The sequence below is a fragment of the Taeniopygia guttata genome, chromosome 7, assembly GCF_048771995.1.
Source record: "Taeniopygia guttata chromosome 7, bTaeGut7.mat, whole genome shotgun sequence".
NCBI classification, from domain to species: domain Eukaryota; kingdom Metazoa; phylum Chordata; class Aves; order Passeriformes; family Estrildidae; genus Taeniopygia; species Taeniopygia guttata.
Genome location: NC_133032.1, coordinates 29,852,532 through 29,869,865, shown reverse-complemented (window position 1 = coordinate 29,869,865; position 17,334 = coordinate 29,852,532). Strand labels below are relative to the sequence as shown.

At 44.3% G+C, this 17,334-nt stretch overlaps 1 protein-coding gene and 1 pseudogene across 4 annotated transcripts in view; one reads left to right on the top strand and one right to left on the bottom strand.

The window, feature by feature from the left end:
* Positions 1–17,334, top strand: part of ERBB4 (erb-b2 receptor tyrosine kinase 4) — a 587,866-nt gene that overhangs the window by 505,002 nt on the left and 65,530 nt on the right. The window lies entirely within an intron of this gene.
* Positions 8,815–10,939, bottom strand: LOC140684518 (carboxy-terminal kinesin 2-like; annotated as a pseudogene).

Sequence of the window (17,334 nt, the reverse complement as noted above, 5' to 3'; positions counted from 1 at the left end):
CTCCAGAAGAGTCACACTTTTTGCTAAGACATATAATGAGTCAGGTAATTCTGCCTCAGGTGCTAATGTATTTGGGTACCATATGGAGCTGGATGCTCTTCTCTTCATTCCAATTAGCACTCAGAGGAAAACGTCCTCTGAATGTTTACATACCCAAAGCTTTTCCCATTCCAGCAGACAGATTTTCCTGGCCAGCTACAATCTTTTGAAAGTGTCTGGGCTTAAGCATGGTGATCTAATAGAAGGACTGGAACATAAGAGCCCAGGTAAATGTTATGTAATTGAATCTGTCTCTACATTCTGATGTCTGACTGCAGAGTACATTCCTTTTTTCATCCATCACCTTGTTGATGCTCATTTACCTTGGCATTTGGAAAGGCTTCTTCTCAGATAACATCACAATTAAAGAATGAGTTCTGAAATGAAGCTAGCCTTAGTGGAAACTGGTAAAAGGCATGTAAAACCATTTCATTTATTAGGACAGTGTGCCATTTACAAGGAAAGCTATAGATGGCTTTCCAAAGCTGCCATGTCTCATTAGGTTCAGTGTGGTTCAGACTGCAGTCTCTTGGCTCGTATTGTCATAGAAGCTTGAGCTGAAATTACGGCCCACAATACTAGTCCCCACAGGGACTAATTTATGTTTCCTGCAGTAACAAGCTGTATTAATATTGCCCAAATGTGTCATTATTGGCCATTGGTGTGTGTAGGTGATGCTAGCGTGTGAGAGACACTTCTGTAACATAGTTGTTGGAATATCAACAAAGTTTTAGTGCCTAAGTAGCTCAGACTTTTGAGAAAATCTCAGCCTGGAGCAAGAGAAAATGTGGTGCTCTCAAATGTTGCCCTGTTGCCTTGGTGCAGCCAGTTATTTCAGTGTTCAGTTTTATTTTGAGCAGGCTGCAGTAGGAAAACCTTGACTGCAAGTGGGAGTGTTATTTTTTTCATGCTCGGTGTAAGGTGAATAACAACTAGTCACCTCACAGATCCAGTGAAAGGCCAGCTGGAGAGAGATGTCTTTGTACCTCCAGGGGTGGTTTAATTCATAGATCTTTACTCATTACCCGTGAAGAAATGAATCATTTAGAAAACACAACGTTTGCCAATTGCTGGTTTGTTTTAAAAACACACTAAATATTTAAATAGACTCAGCACTGGTGATAGCCTTGCTTGAGAAGGAGGTTGGAGTAGTGACCTTGAGAGGTCCTTCTGACATTTCTGTGTCTGTTCACAGCTCTTCCCAGAGAACTTGTGGGCTGGTATAAGTTGTTCTGTTGTCTAACTTCTGTATTCCAAGCCCAGGTAATGTCCAGTAACAACCAAAGTAATATTCTGTACAGGGTTTTTCTAAGTGTTGGGTCTTTGTTCATTGTGACTTGCAACAGGCATTACCCTCTACTACTATTATAAAATATTATGAATACAGTTATTTGAGATGAGCTAAAGAAAGGTGGGAAAGTGGAGTTCCAGGCTTAGTAATTCTGGCTGTTTAGTAAAGGGCAAGCAAATACTTCTATGAGGAGCACCATTAGAAATAAAAATTAGAAATTTCCAATTATTGGAGATGGTGAGGCACATTGTCAGAACTACAAAATAAAGTCTAAAAAGTACTCCTGTACTTTCATGCCTTATGCTGGCCCTGCATACTGAACTGCTTTACTTTGTCTGACAGCAGCCATGTGCAGAGAACAAATCTCAAAGTGAAAATTAGGAAAGGAGCAAGTGTGAGGTGAGGAGCACCCAAAACATTTAAAGGGCTGAATACACAGACTTTCAAAGGAAATGTGATTTGCTTGGTAGCAGTTTGAATTCCAAGGACCAGGTCATAACACCTCTACTTGTACATGTGCAGTGTGTCCTAACCTGGCTGTTAGTGGTTTTGCCCCAATGGAAAATAGGGGTGCAAATCCAGAATTCTTTAGTGTTTTTGACATTGTTCAACTTGTGCAGAGCACAGTGCCAGCTCCCAAGAAAGATGCCCTCCACTTCCTTCTCCTGCCTCCTCCATTCACTGTCCAGCCTCTCAAGCAGAGACAGAGCACAGGGAAAGTAACCTCCCCCATCTGTACTTGTGGCACTGTGGTTGCAGATGCCTCCTACACTGTGTACAAAGGCAGGCAGGCATTGCAAAGGGTGGATAAAGAGTCCTCAAGCCATACAGAGCCAGTTAAGTACAGGTCATAAGCCATTCCAGATGTACTTGAACAGATAATGCCCATAAACAGATTTTTTCTGAACTCTCCTAACTAATAACTAGTGGGATCTATGAGATAGGAAAGCCAGTCCATTGCAGTGGAGCACCAGTAAATTCTCTGCTGCCTCAATTGTCTTCTGCCCATACTTGACAAAAAACACATGTGCACATTTATTTCAGCTTTAGAAAGAAAAATGCACAATTCCTTTTTTCCATGCATTTGCCTGCCTTCTCCCAGAGTTATTTTAAGAGGACTGTGTACTTGGGGAGTCAGAGGAGCATTTGTGAGCTCCCAGAGGCTCATGTGCTGCTGGAAGGTGGCACTTTGGGAGGGGCTAAAGCATTGGAATGCTTGGACACTGAGAGGAGTTTAAATTACAGCCAAGACTGGGAGCCTTCTGGGGAGAACTGAGCAAAGAAATCAATGTATAACCTATTCGATTAATTAGGGGCTTTCCCCCCCCAGCTTTGTGAATTAAGAAAATAAGCAAATTCTGTGCAGCTGTCTTGTTTTCATCACTGTGGTGCTGCAGAGAAAGCCTGGAGCTCCTCTTTGCTCCAGGCAGCACTCTAGGGTGCAGGGGTTTGGAATGAATATTCCTGGGGCTGTACTGTGGGAGGGGCTTGGCTGCTGGAAAATTTGCTGGAATATTCATCCCATGCTGGGCAGTGCAGAAATATCAGTTGGTTTTTCACCCCATGGCACTGAAGGCTATTAGACTGCTAATGTTTCAAAAGTGGTGGTTGCTTTTGGTCAGAGTCCTTGACTCTTTAGGCAGAGAGGGGGTCTCTGTAAGGTAGCAAACCTTAAATCATCCTCTTCCATCTGCTTTTTCAGGCAGTTCAGTAATGGCTGCTTCAGACAGGTCCACAAAATAGCTATTTCCCATTTAATTTTATTCACCCCATCCTTGTAAACATATCTGAACAGAGGGAAGAATCTGTCCTGTCGTTTGCATTTATTTTGTGAGTTTTAATTTACTTTCTGCTGGCATTCAGGTCACCAAAACAGTGTTATGTTTCTTGTTCTATTTTTCATCATATAAAAATAAATGTCAGGATAATAATTTGAATAATCTTTCCCTTTTTTTTTAATCCTGAAAGGCTAGGTACTTTCCTTTCTCTAGTCTCCCGTGTGTCTTCTTTCTGTTTAATGTAACCTTTCATAGATTAAAAAGGCAATGATGTTAATAGAATTGCATAATTGTCAGGAGATAATGTTCTCACAGTGAAATATTGCCATTGAGGCTTAGCTAAGGCATTTAGAGCAAACAAGCATGCAGATACAAAACAAAGATGTTTATTTTCAAAGTGACGTATCTTTGCCATCACTGGCGTATAAATCCTCAGATTTCTCATTCAGCCTCTGTGGGACTGGGACTCCAACATTCCCAGAGCAGCACTTCCTACTGGGAAGTCTGATGGCTCACATCCTCAGTCATGAACAGAGCAGAGCAGGAATTTCAGAAATCCAACCCAAATCCAGCCTTCCCAGAGATCCAAGCATGTTTGGGGGCTTTGTTACAGTGGCCACCTTGTATTTTAATTCCATATCAGTTCAACCTGTGCCAGTGCAATTACACAGGTGGGGAAAAATGGGTAAAATAAGAGCAAATGGACTCGCACCTCATCCCTGCAAAAAACCTCCTTCCTACAAGGCTAGATTTCAAAGGTGTTTGGGGCAGAGACCAGTCACTGCCAACCTAATTTCTGAAGGTTAAATGCAGAGTGTTAGTGGATGATGGAAGTGAAATGTACAGTGTTTATGAAAATATTTTGCTAAATATTTGGATATTTGTAGCAACAGAGGAAAGGTCTGTTTGGAACCGAGCAGAGGACTGATGGCATGGAGCAGTGGGTCTGTAAGGAGAGGGAGCAGAAGAGACTAAAGGCTGTACATTTGTGGAAAACCAAGGCCCAGCAATAAGAAAAATTAACCAAGTATTGTCTCTGAAAATGCTTTTGAAAGCACTCCTAGATTTCTCCTTTCTGGATCAAAGTATGCTGAGTATGTAGCTGAGAAGCAATTCAAGTTACTGCCAGCATCTAAGCAACAATTTAACATAGAAAAGTTTACATTTCATATAAAGACTTCTTTAATATTGCAGAAATATTAATCTCAGAATCTGCAAAAGTCTGAGAAAAACTCCTTCAGTTTCCTGTTGGCAGTTTCATGAGTGAAGCCATGAAATGAACCTTGAAGTGGTTAATGGGCATCTTTTATTGTATCTTCTGTGGTTGTGTTTGAGACACCGTGCCCAAATGACATTAAGAAATTGGAGCTGGGACTCCATCTCAAATGCAAGTTTCCAGGTGGATGTGTGTGTAATAGAAGAGGTGATGCCAAGTGCAAGGGTTGTCCCTCCACCTTCTATTAGAGGGATTTTGAATTTCAGACAAAGCCAAACAATAATAATATAAGGTTGCATGAAGGTTAATGTTGTTTAGGCAGATGGTGAATTGCAGAGTCAACCTGTTGTCACAATAATGAATGTGTTTGAAAAGATGTTCATGTGGCAAATGGGAGAAAAATGAAACAAAATATGCACATGCTTGCACACACAGACTTAGCATTGCTGCCTGCCACTCATATCCAAACCTATACATATATGTACTTTTTTAGGGATTCTGTATTGACCCTTTGCCACAAATCAATATGAAAAGTAGGACTACAGATTCAGAAGCATGCACTGTTAATACTGATGCCATAATTTTGCCTGACAGCAATGACAGAAGCATTTGATCTGAGTCAGGTGAAATTTTATATCCCTATTAAATGTAATTTCTCCCCCTTCTCCACCATGTCCATTTTTTACCCTTCTCTCTTTTCCCATTTTACAGCTTCATAGCAAAGTAGCCCACAAAAGAAGTGTTTTACAGGGGCCTGGATGCTCAGCCAAGTGTTTCACCAGTGCTTTGAAACTGTGGTTCTTTCTCCTCAGAAGCCCTGTTAGAATATGGAGTGGCTTTTTGATGAAGCTGTATCTCCCCATTCAGTCAGGTATTTAGCTAAAATAGTGTCCTAGTTTAGGGCAAATTTGGGAGAAAAACCTCTGGAAGGAGCTCCAAGAAAACAAACCCCCACAGCCCCTCCCCACTCACCTGGTTCGGGAAGAATTTTCTCTGAGAGAAGTGGAAAATAACCTGTTTATTTAACAAACAAAGCACTCCCCAGCACCAAAAAAAAAAAAAAAAAATTAACAACACCAGATGACAACAAAACTCTTTCACCACTCTGAAGAGATTAACAAATCCAGAAAGTCTCTCCTGGGAGTGGCTGCCCGGGTCTGGACGCTGGGGATTGCTCTGGGCACTGGGGACGCCTCTCGGTGCTCCTTAGTGTTTCCCAGTCCAGGGAAAGAACTGGACTGCTTAGCTAAACTAGCTAACAAGCAAAGGCAAAAACAGAAGCAAGCAAGCGAAAGTCCTATTGTCTGACTCAGTCCTCTCAGGGGTACCATGCCTCCAAAGGACCTGCTTTTCAAGGCCCAGGATGGTGTTACGGGCTGTAGCATGAGACACAGGGTAGGTTTCCAACCATCCTGTGGTGGCTTTTACCATGGTGAGCACATAGCGCTTGTCTTGGCGTGTCTGGGGCAGTGTGATGTAGTCAATCTGCCAGGCCTCCCCATACTTGTACTTGGACCACCGCCCACCATACCAGAGGGGCTTCACCTGCTTGGCCTGTTTGATGGTAGCACACGTCTCACAGTCATGGATAACCTGAGAAATACTGTCCATGGTTAGATCCACCCCTCGGTCTCGTGCCCACTTATAGGTGGCATCTCTACCCTAATGGCCTGAGGCATGATGGGCCCATCGTGCTAGGAACAACTCCCCCTTGTGTGACACCCCTATCTTCGCAGCCTGATCTACCTGCTGATTGTCTTGCTGCTCTTCATTAGCTCTGCTTCTACGGACATGGGCATCTACACGGTGAACCTTCACAGGTAGTTTCTCTACCCGGGTAGCGATATCTTTCCACTCTTCAGCAGCCCAAATTGGTTTTCCTCTATGCTGCCAGTTAGCCTCTTCCCACCTCTCTAGCCACCCCCACAGAGCACTGGCTACCATCCATGAATCAGTGTAGAGGTAGAGCTTTGGCCAATTTTCCCTTTCTGCACTGCCTAGGGCCAGTTGAACGGCTTTGAGTTCAGCAAGCTGGCTTGATCCACCTTCTCCTTCAGTGGCCTCTGCAACCCATCGTGTGGGACTCCATACGGCTGCTTTCCACTTCCGATTCATCCCTATGACGCAACAGGAACCGTCAGTGAAGAGAGCGTAGCGTGTTTCCTCTGCTGGCAGTTGGTTATATGGTGGAGCTTCTTCAGCCCGTGTCACTGGTTCTTCTTCTTCATCTGCGACACCAAAACTTTCACCTTCGGGCCAATTTCTAATTATTTCCAAAATCCCAGGGCGATTCAGTTTGCCGATATGGGCACGCTGCGTGATGAGAGCAATCCACTTGCTCCATGTAGCACTGGTGACATCGTGGGTGGAGGGAACCTTTTCCTCTGAACATCCACCCCAGCACCGGTAGTCAAGGTGCCAGGAGGAGTTGTGCTTCTGTACCAATCACCTCTGAGGTGGCTTGGTCTCCCTTGTAGGCAGCCAAGATTTCCTTCTCTGTTGGGGTGTAGTTGGCTTCAGACCCTCTGTAGCTCCGACTCCAAAATCCCAGTGGTCGACCTCGAGTCTCATCAAGCACCTTCTGCCAAAGGCTCCAGGACAGACCAGCTGCAGACTAGAGCTTGTTCTTCACATCTGGTCCTGTCCTGACTGGGCCAAGGGCTACTGCATGAGCCATTTCCTGCTTTATCTGGGCGAAAGCTTGCTGCTGCTCAGGGCTCCAGTGGAAATCATTCTTCTTGCAGGTAACCAGGTAAAGAGGGCTCATTATCTGACTGTACTCAGGAATGTGCATTCTCCAAAAACCGATGGCACCTAAGAAAGCTTGTGTGTCCTTCTTGTTGGTTGGTGGGGACATAGCTGTGATCTTGTTGGTGACATCTGTAGGCATCTGATGCCGTCCATCTTGCCACTTCACTCCCAGGAGCTGGATCACTCGAGCAGGTCCCTTCGCTTTACTCTTCTTGATGGCAAAACCAGCTTCCAGGAGGATTCGGATGATTTTCTCACCTTTCTCGAACACTTCTGCTGCTGTCTTCCCCCACACAATGATATCATCAATATACTGTAGATGTTCTGGAGCCTCACCCTTTTCTAGTGCAGTCTGGATCAGTCCATGGCAGATGGTAGGACTGTGCTTCCACCCCTGGGGCAGTCGATTCCAGGTGTACTGCACTCCCCTTCACGTAATGGCAAACTGAGACCTGCATTCTGCTGCCAGAGGAATGGAGAAAAATGCATTGGCAATATCAATAGTGGCATACCACTTTGCTGCCTTGGACTCCAGCTCGTACTGGAGTCCCAGCATGTCCGGCACAGCAGCGCTCAGCGGTGGAGTCACTTCATTCAATGCACGGTAGTCCACTGTCAATCTCCATTCTCCTTCAAATTTATGCACAGGCCAAATGGGGCTGTTGAAGGGTGAGTGGGTTTTGATGACCACGCCTTGCCTCTCCAGCTCTTGATCATCTTATGGATGGGAACCACAGCATCTTGAGTTGTTCTGTAGTGTGAGTGATGCACTGTTGAAGTGGCAATTGGTACCTGTTGCTCTTCTCCCTTCAGAAGTCCTGCTCTAGATGGATTCTCGGACACTCCAGGCAAGGTGTTCAATTGTTGGATGCCCTCTGTCACTACAGCTGCTATCCCAAATGCCCACCCGAGTGTCCTTTTGGGTCTTTCAAATACCCCCTTTGGAGGTAATCTATGCCCAAAATACATGGGGTCTCTGGGCCAGTCACAATAGGGTGTTTCTTCCACTCATTTCCTGTCAGACTTACATCATCTTCCACCAAGGAAAAGTCATGACATCCACCTATCACACCAGCGATAGAGACAGATTCTGCCCCTATGTGTCTCGATGGAATTAACATGCATTGTGCACCAGTATCAACCAAAGCCTTATATCTTTGTGGTTCCGATGTGCCAGGCCAGCAAATCCACACAGTTCAGAAAACATGGTTTTCCCTCGCCTCTACCTGGCTAGAGGCAGGGCCCCTCTAGAGGTTCCTTCAAGAGGATTGGACATGTGATCATCATCATCATACCTGGCAGTTTGGCTATGGGCAACTGGAGCTGCTCTCCTTTTGGTGGAACTTCCTCTCTGAGTCTTGCCTTCCTTCAATTCATGCACCCATTGTGCCAGAGCAGCAGTAGATTTTCTGTCGCATTTCCTCATGTTTTCTCCACGATTGCGCAGGAAAAGCCACAGCTTAGCTCGTGGGGTGTACTTTCTCTCACCATCCGAGGAACGTCTACGTTGGATACCAGGACCTCTGATCTGTACTGCCGAGATTTGGAGAAGGTCCTCGTTAATCTCCTCCCTGAGTCCCCTGTGCAGACATGTTTCCACTGCTGCAATTCTGGCATGGGTTGGGCCATGTACAGCATCTGCATATGCTCGGAGCTTCTTCGCCATTTCGAGCACGGTCTCATCCCTCTCATCCTGGTTCATTATTGCTAAAGCAGAAGCGTATTCATGTGGTCCAAGCCATACAAGTTTTCACCACGTCACAGATGTACATGGTAATAAGTCTGGATTCCTAGTTGTTATTTCATCTGAGAAGATAATCTCTGCCACTGCCATTTCTCTCAGACGTTGGATCCCTTGTTCTATAGTCTTCCACTGACTCTGCTGCATATAAAGATCATCTGCACACAGGTATCTTTGTGCTACACTTTCCGGAACCCGTGCCCAGAGGCTGTGAGGGTTAGCCCCCCTAATCAATCCTTGGTCAATGACAGGATCATGTGACAGGGATCCCAAATGTCTCACTTCAGCGCCATCCAGAATTGTAGCCTCACCTGCAGCATCCCAAACACGGACCAACCAACTAATTACAGACTCATCAGGTCGTCGAGTGTAATCCTTTCTTAGGCCACGAAGGTCCCTTAGGGAAAAGAACTCAATATTGGCCTCTGATATTGTACCAGTTGCTTTGACTCCTGATTTTATGTCAGCAGGCAATGAGGGTCCTTCTCCTGCATTATCATCATCATCATCATCCACTGGTCGATCAGTCTTTTCTGTGCACTTTGGTGTGCCCCCCAGGCAGTTCTGCAACTGGAAGGTCAGTTTGCTGTTCCTGTATGGAATGTGTGGCTCCTTATTGCAGAGGGCACTGATGCCCAGCCCCAGAGCGCTCAGGCTGGAGTTGATGCTCTGTGTCTCCCAGAGCTGGCTCCCCACAGATCCTGACTTCTCCAGGTGCTCTGAGCCTGCCAGGTCCACCAGGGTCAGAGAGGGGGCACAGCGCAGGTCCCACGCAGCATACAGCCCCTGGATGCACAGCTGGAACACCGAGTGTGAGCGTGACGAGCGCTCGGTGAGCCCTGTGCATGCCACCCAGCGCTGCGAGCCCGCCTGCAGCAGCAGCTCCAGCACCTGCTCCTCGCTCTCCCCAGGCACCCAGGTGCGGTTGGGCACGTGCAGCTCATTGCTGCCAGGTGCCGGATCTCCAGCTCAGAGCCTCAGTGGCCACGGGCCAGAAGCAGGTCGCGCAGGGCCTCGTAGTAGATCTCCAGGAAGCTGGCAGGAACAGGTGGTGCACAGCCCGCGGGATCATCCCACACAACTCCGGCACGCTCGCTGGCACCGGCCCCTCCATGGTGAACGTCTTGCCGCTGCCCGTAGGCGAAGATGCATACTGGGTACCCGTCCAGGGCTGACTGGACCAGGAGCTGGATCTCCTGGAAGATCTCCTGCTGAGAGGCCGTGGGTGGGAAGACGCGGTCAAAGCTGAAGTCGTAGCGCAGCTCCACGTGCCGCTCCCGGCCCAGCTGAGAGTCGTCTGGGCTGCGGGTGTCCTGAGGGGGGAAGTGCAGGTGGGGCATGCCCCGCTGGCGCTCCCGCTCCTCGGGCAGCAGCGGCTGCACACGGCAGAACACGCGGATGTTTCCCCTGAGCTCCTGGATGTCGTTGTGCAGGCGGCGCCGCTCCATCTCCAGCAGGTGGATGCGCTCCTTGTGCTCAGCCAGCAGCATCTGCTGCGATGCCTCCAGCTTGGACAGTGCCTGCAGCTCCTGCAGTTGTTCCTCAGCGTTCTCCAGCTGCTCCAACAGCACCTGTGCCCTGCCCTGGGCCTTGTCCCTCTCCTGCCAGTGCCGCTGCTCCTCCACCTTCAGAGACTTCACCTGGCACCGGCTCTGCTCCAGCTCCTCACAGACCTGCAACACCTCCAGCTCCAGAGAGCCAACCCTGGAGCAAAGGCTGCTCTCCTGGCTCTCCCTCTCGCCCAGATCCCTCTGCAGCTGCTGCAGGCGCTCCCTCAGCTCCCATTTCTCTCTGTCCAGGCCTGAGCCCGGTCCACGATTGTTTCTGCTGGGGAGACCTCACGGGCTGGCCCTAGGACAGTGCCTGCTTCTGCTGGACCCGGGCCACCGAGAGAACCCCGAGTGCGGCCCTGGGAACTTGACTCATCAGATCGTCGAGTTTAATCCTTTCTTAGGCCACGAAGGTCCTTTAGGGAAAAGGACTCAATATTGGTCTCTCTAACATTCAAGGGAAACTGAACATTCTCTAATAGGGAGCTAAGAGATTCAGTGGAGAAGAAGGAAAGCAAAGGCTGAAAAGCCTCATCCCCTGCTTCCCCTCTAACAAACTGGCTGCACAACCATGACCATGAGCTATGCATTCCTGGAACAGACTTCAGCACCTTTATAAACCCCCTGCAAGCCATTACACCCAAGCTCAACCCGATGGATATTCTGGTCAGTGCCCTTCTGCTGCAAAAACTATGTATTAGGGACAATACCGGAGCTATTCCTGAACAAGAAAATAAACCTAGGGACCATAGAGGGATTAAGATCTCAAAAAACCCTAGGGACCAGAAACACATGCAAGCCTCCACCCCAAGAGACACTATGTGAATTCAAACAACATAGCCAGTAACTGCTCCATACCAACACAAAGTTATTGGAACCAAAATATGATTACAACAGGGTTTTTTCCACTCTCTCGAGCCCCACGTTGGGCACCAAAATATTTGTCCTAGTTTAGGGCAAATGTGTGAGAAAAACCTCTGGAAAGAGCCCCCAGAAACAAACCCCCACGGCCCCTCCCCACCCACCTGGTTCGGGAACAATTTTCTCGGAGAGAAGTGGAAAAGAACCTGTTTATTTAACAAACAAAACCCTCCCCAGCACAGAAAAAAAAAAAAAAAAGAAAAAAATTGACAACACCAGATGACAACAAAACTCTTTCACCACTCTGAAGAGATGAACAAATCCAGAAAGACTGTCCTGGGAGTGGTCACCTGGGTCTGGATGCTGGGGATTGCTCTGGGCACTGGGGATGGCTGCTGCAGATCACAGAGCGCAGCTCTCGGTGTTCCTTGGTGTTTCCCAGATCCCAGTGCAGAGCAGGTTGGAGTCATATTCAGAAAAGGGAAAGGAAACAAAAACAATCCAGGGAAAGAATTGGACTGCTTAGCTAAACTAACTAACAAGCAAAAGGAAAGACAAAAGCAAAGCAAGCAAAGGAAAGCCAGCAAGCAAGCAAAAGCAAGCCAGCCACCACTAACCTCTTCTAGACAGCAGACCATGGGGGGAGGTGAGCCGGCTGATAACAAGGCAAAACAAACCTTCACGTTCAGAGTCAGTTCTGAAAGCACAGAACATAATATCAAACATAAACAGAACACACGACATCATAACGTCACCCCATGGCAAATAGTATAGACCCAAAGCTTTGTGTTTTGCTGTAAATCCCTTTGAAAACAGGTGAGCAAATCCCCTCTAGTTGCAGAAAAATCCTTTGGAGTTAAAGCATCTGTGGGGATTTGTTCAAGCTAAATAAAAATAATATGGGAAGTCAGCTGTAGCAGGAGTGATAAATAATTTTATGAGGGACACAGCTTTCAAAAAGGATTCCTGGCCAGCCATACTTGATAAGTAGTCACCCAAATTATCTGAGCTTGTTGCCAACACCTGGTTCAGGACCCTTGCACACAAGATTAATATAAATGAACAGGAAGGGGCATAGCCCACTGCTGCAGAATTGATTCTGTACCTGGAATCAAAAGGAAATTTAGGATGCTTGCAGCTTTTGCAGGCTGTATCAGTTACACATCACTATAATACTTCTATTTTTCTGCAGCTTTTACTCAGAATGAAAGACTTGGGGACATCATTACTGAAAGTTTGAGAGTCATGTAGAAAATTCTCTTTGTATTTGTACAAACCAACCAATCACTAGCTGACAAAAAATGTATTTGCTGTAGAAAGAGGCAAAGAAGAGATACAGAGGAAGCCAAAACTCTTAATATAGCCTTTGCAAGGATTGCAACTTTATCAGGCTAGGTTATGTGTCTGCTCAAGAAGTAATTCTCCATTTGGACTTTTAACAGACCTTAATGTTTTTTTAGTATTTTTGCAATAATTCAGTGTAAAAATTAAAAATACTTTGCCCTTCCTCCAAAAGCCATTAAAAACCCCTTATTTTTCCACGTTTCTTTCTGCCCAGGAGTTGTCATTTTCCATCAATTCCATTTTCTCCAAACTGTGTATTCAGCTCTTTCTAAATATTCATTTTTCCATTATATTTTTAACCTTACTGTGATCGTCTTTTGCCTAATTACTTACCTGATTGGTTTCAGCTATATCCTGAGGGGGAATGCCAGACTAAAACCAGCAGTGTCACTAGATAATGTCTGGAAATTAGGAAGCTAGACATAGTTAACAGGGATCCAGCAGGCTCTTTTGGAGAATGATAGTCACCAGAACCAGTGGAGGCTGGAAAATGGGGGTGGTAATAATAATAATATTATTAATAATACATATTTATTTATATGTGTATTGTTTTATATATTATATATATGATATACTATATATCATTATGTATTATTGTTATTATTATTGTTTTCATTATATCATGTATTACTTTTTCATGGCGTCAACATTCTATGTATAATCCTACTTGCAGAAAAAATTGCTGAGAATCTCAGGACACATGAATGTGTGCTGTGTTTGTTTGTGCCAAAAGGTGGTACTGACCAGGTGTTGTGCTGGCAGCTGCAAACCCTCAGTAGGGAACCTGGGCCTTTAGTACTGTGTAACCCAAAAAACACCTTTTAGATGAAAGCTTTTTGTCTTAACCCTTCCATTGTGGTGGAAAAAAATCAGCTGGAATAAATAGAAATAGCAATAGCTGTGTTTAAACTCTTGACTGTCTACTTTCCAGCTGCAAATATTTACTTCCAGTACAATCCAAATGTTCAGTGAATTGGAGAATCAAAGGTGTGTTAGCTGTGTAGACACAACTGCTTAATTTCAGAGAGCAGAGTAAACAACCTGGAATGAAATTTTGGGGAAGGAAGAAAGTATTTGAATTGATCAGTCTCATTAGCAGACTGCTGCAATAACCCTTTTTCCTCTGAAATCTTTGCTGTGTAATTAATCACACCTTGTGAGAGGGGATTGCTGATATTTTTACACGTACAGCTGTGACAAGCAAGATGTGTTTTGGCTCTCATGCATTTCCAGTGGTCGACACCATGGAGGCAGGGCCAGAAAGAATGGCAGAGCTGTTTAGAGTTTCCTCAAGGACTCCTGGCATTGCTGTCTGGCAGTGTGTACTCCTTGCTCCCCAGCAGTGTGGAACTCTCTGAAAAACCTTTAGTTTTTGTCTTTCAGAAAACTGCTTGTTACAGCCATTAAGATATCTCAGGGTCTGTATTGCTGGGATGACCCCAAGATTGTAAAAATCCTTGTTTCCCAGCCCGTGCAGCCAGAGGAGTCTGAATGCCTTGGGTTGGCTTCTCAAGGTTTATTCTCAAGGTAAAAGTTTCTTTTCCCTTATCTATGACATTCTTTCTCTGACCTGCTGAGCTCTGTCCAGCAGGGTGGCCATGGCATTCTGCATGCTGCTTTAGGCAGCATTTACGTTTTATATCAAAAATTACGTGTACTATGTTTACAATATTGTGCCAACACAATCATTTATGTTGGACAGTGTGTCTCTACCCTAAACCAATATAAAAGTGTCCCCATCACAGCAAGACATGGAGGGCAAGGAGAAGGAGAAGAAGGCCAGGACACACCCAAATCCCTCCATCTTGTACCTCCTGAACCACATTCTAAAAACCCCAAAATTCTACTTTTTCACCCTGTGTTAACTCAACTATCACATTGTTCAAACCCTTGTGGCTTGTAATTCCTCTTACAGACTTGGCAGTGTTTTCCACAGGCTAAAATCAAATTAAAATTAATACTGTATGTGCTATGTTGGAAAGTTATGCTGTATTAATCTCTTTTAAGTAGTGTGGTAAATATACTTTTTTAGGCTATAGCATAATATTAAAATAGAAACTATGTGATGTAAGATAGCTTTTGTAACTTGCACAAGGAATGGATAAGATAACCAAGAAGTTCTTCACATAGAGATAACACCAACAAGACACCAAAATCCAGAGAATTATTGCCTCCTTATCGGGACTGGTCAGACTTCTTCCAGACCTCTAGGAGCCAAGAAATTGATTTTCAAGATGAAGGGGGGGGGGGGGGGGGGAACTAAGCAGAAGACATCCTTTGTTTGAAAAGAATTTTTGAATCATGTATGAGATATATGAATATGCAACAGGCTTTTGCTTTTAAGGGTTAATCCTTTGTTAGCAAGGTGTGCTTTTGTGACAGAGTGCCCAAGAGCATCTGAACATCAGTAATTCTTTGCTTTTTATTGTCCTTTATTGTCCTAACTCTGATTGTCCAAATTCCTATTGCCCTAATCTTTATTACTATTTTTATAACTATTTTATTACTATTAAACTTTTAAAATTTTAAAACAAGCGATTGGTGTTTTTTACACAGACATTCCTGTAAAAGCTTGCTCTTTGTGCAAGCTTTTGCAGGAAGTTTGAGTTTACATGAGTTTATAAGATTTTACTTGTCTTGTACCTGGTGCTCAGCTTCCAAATACTCTTTATTGCAGGGATGCCCAGTGCAGATGTGGCTTCCCCAGTAATACAGATTTTGGGAGGGGCTGCACTCACTTCTAAATGCAGCTTTGTCTCAGCTCAGCCGGCACAGCTTTGTTTGGGTTGGTGTGTGACAAAGGGAAGAACAAAAGCCTCGAGTTGTAAGTCGTTTTATTCCCCACCAAAACAAAGAGGAGAGAGAGAGAGAACAGCGCTGTTATGGAGATTATCATCATTCTTTTGAGACACGCTGGTATTTTCCCAAGGAGGCAATGACATTTCTTAATTACTCTCTTCATGGGTAGCCATGTGTAGAGATTACTGGGGGCTCAGCAGGGCATTGTTGAGCGCAGCCTCGGAGGAGGAGATTGCTGACAGCACAGGCTGCACCATGCACTGCTCCTCTCCTTCCCTCACTCTTCATTACACCAGCTAATTACTGCAGCTCCTGCTGCCTGAGCAGCGTGGCTCAGCCCCTCTCCCCCAGCAGCCCTTGGCTGCCAGGGTAATTTGCAGGAGCAGGGCTGCTCCAGAGATGCTGTCATCCTCCTGTCAAGCTTGGCTGCCAGACCAGCAGCCTTAGAGTGGGGGTGAGCTGTGCTCTGAGCTGGGAAAAGACTCCTTTTAAGATATATAATTATTATATATATATAATAATAAAAAATATAAAATTTATATATATATATTATATATGCATTTATTTATTTTATATACAAAATATATATGTATATGAGTATATATACATATATATATACATATATATATATATATATATATATATATATATATATATATATATACACACTTTTTATACATATATATAGATATAGATATCAATATAGATATATAACATAATGCCGGGGACTCATTAGAGCTGCCATATCCCAAAGGGACATCTTCAAAGAATTTGCCTTAAAATGCACATAACATATTTAGGTTCATTTCTGCTCTCGGATGTTCTTCCCCATGTCCAGAGTAGAATAAGAACAGGGAATTTTTTTTTTTTTTTTCAACTTACTACCTCAGTTTCATTTCCAAGGAGAAAAGTTTGAATGTGCTCGTGGGAAATGAAAAGATAGAAACTTCCACAGGTACAGGAGGGTTTGGTTTGCAGCCTTGGAAGGAGCTTGGATTGATGTAAAAATAAAGTACACAGATACTAAGTAGAAAAATCATAAACTAATGTTTCTATAGTTGTAAGTAAGAATATGCCCTAAGTGAGAAACTGTGTTGATAAAATAGTAAAGGATTTATAATGTAGGGGTGTGGTTGTACAGAGTAGCCAGTGCAAGTGTTACAGATAGCTTTTTATTCAATTATGTGTATATTTATCTCTAAAACACTGAAGTTCATAGATATGTTTTCACCTTATATAATACGTAATTATATATTATCTAATCAGCAAGAAATTAATCTTTGTACCTTTGAAAAACCTCACTTCCCTCCCTCCCTGTCCCACAGATACATATTTCTGTGGCTGTGTGTGGTTAGAGAGCATGAAAATAAATCCTACTGCTCTCTAGCAGTGAATTCACATTTTGATTCCACTGACAGCACACTGTGATGCTATCGTGAGATATTAAACTTCCAGTTGATAAGAAGTCTGAACACTAGTATCAGCTCTATGTAAAATATGGTTGATTCTGGGTGTACACCAGAAAAACTGAAAATAGACTTGCTTTGAGCCACGGCCTTAACAGCTTGATAGCTGCAGACACAAAACCAAAGTCTAAAGAACTTGGCAGCTGTGACATCCACCATCAGAGTCCATCAGACATTATATTAATAGAAAAAGCAATTTTCAATATATGTAAAAAGGCAAGTCAGTCTCCTTGGTTTAAATAAATAAAAGTTGGGCTGTTGTTGTAACAGATTTGTAAACAAAATGCCCATAGGTTTTGAGTACACAAATATTTACATAACTGGGTGTAATTATATATATATATATATATGCACTTACAAACTGAACATAAAGTAATCAAAATGGTTTCTTGAATGTATTCCCTGCTTAGAACCATGTTTAAGTAGCCTATGATCCTTTGCTGAAAGTAATCTTGTAAATCTGGGGTGCAAAATTTGCTTTACAATTAAGTGATCCGT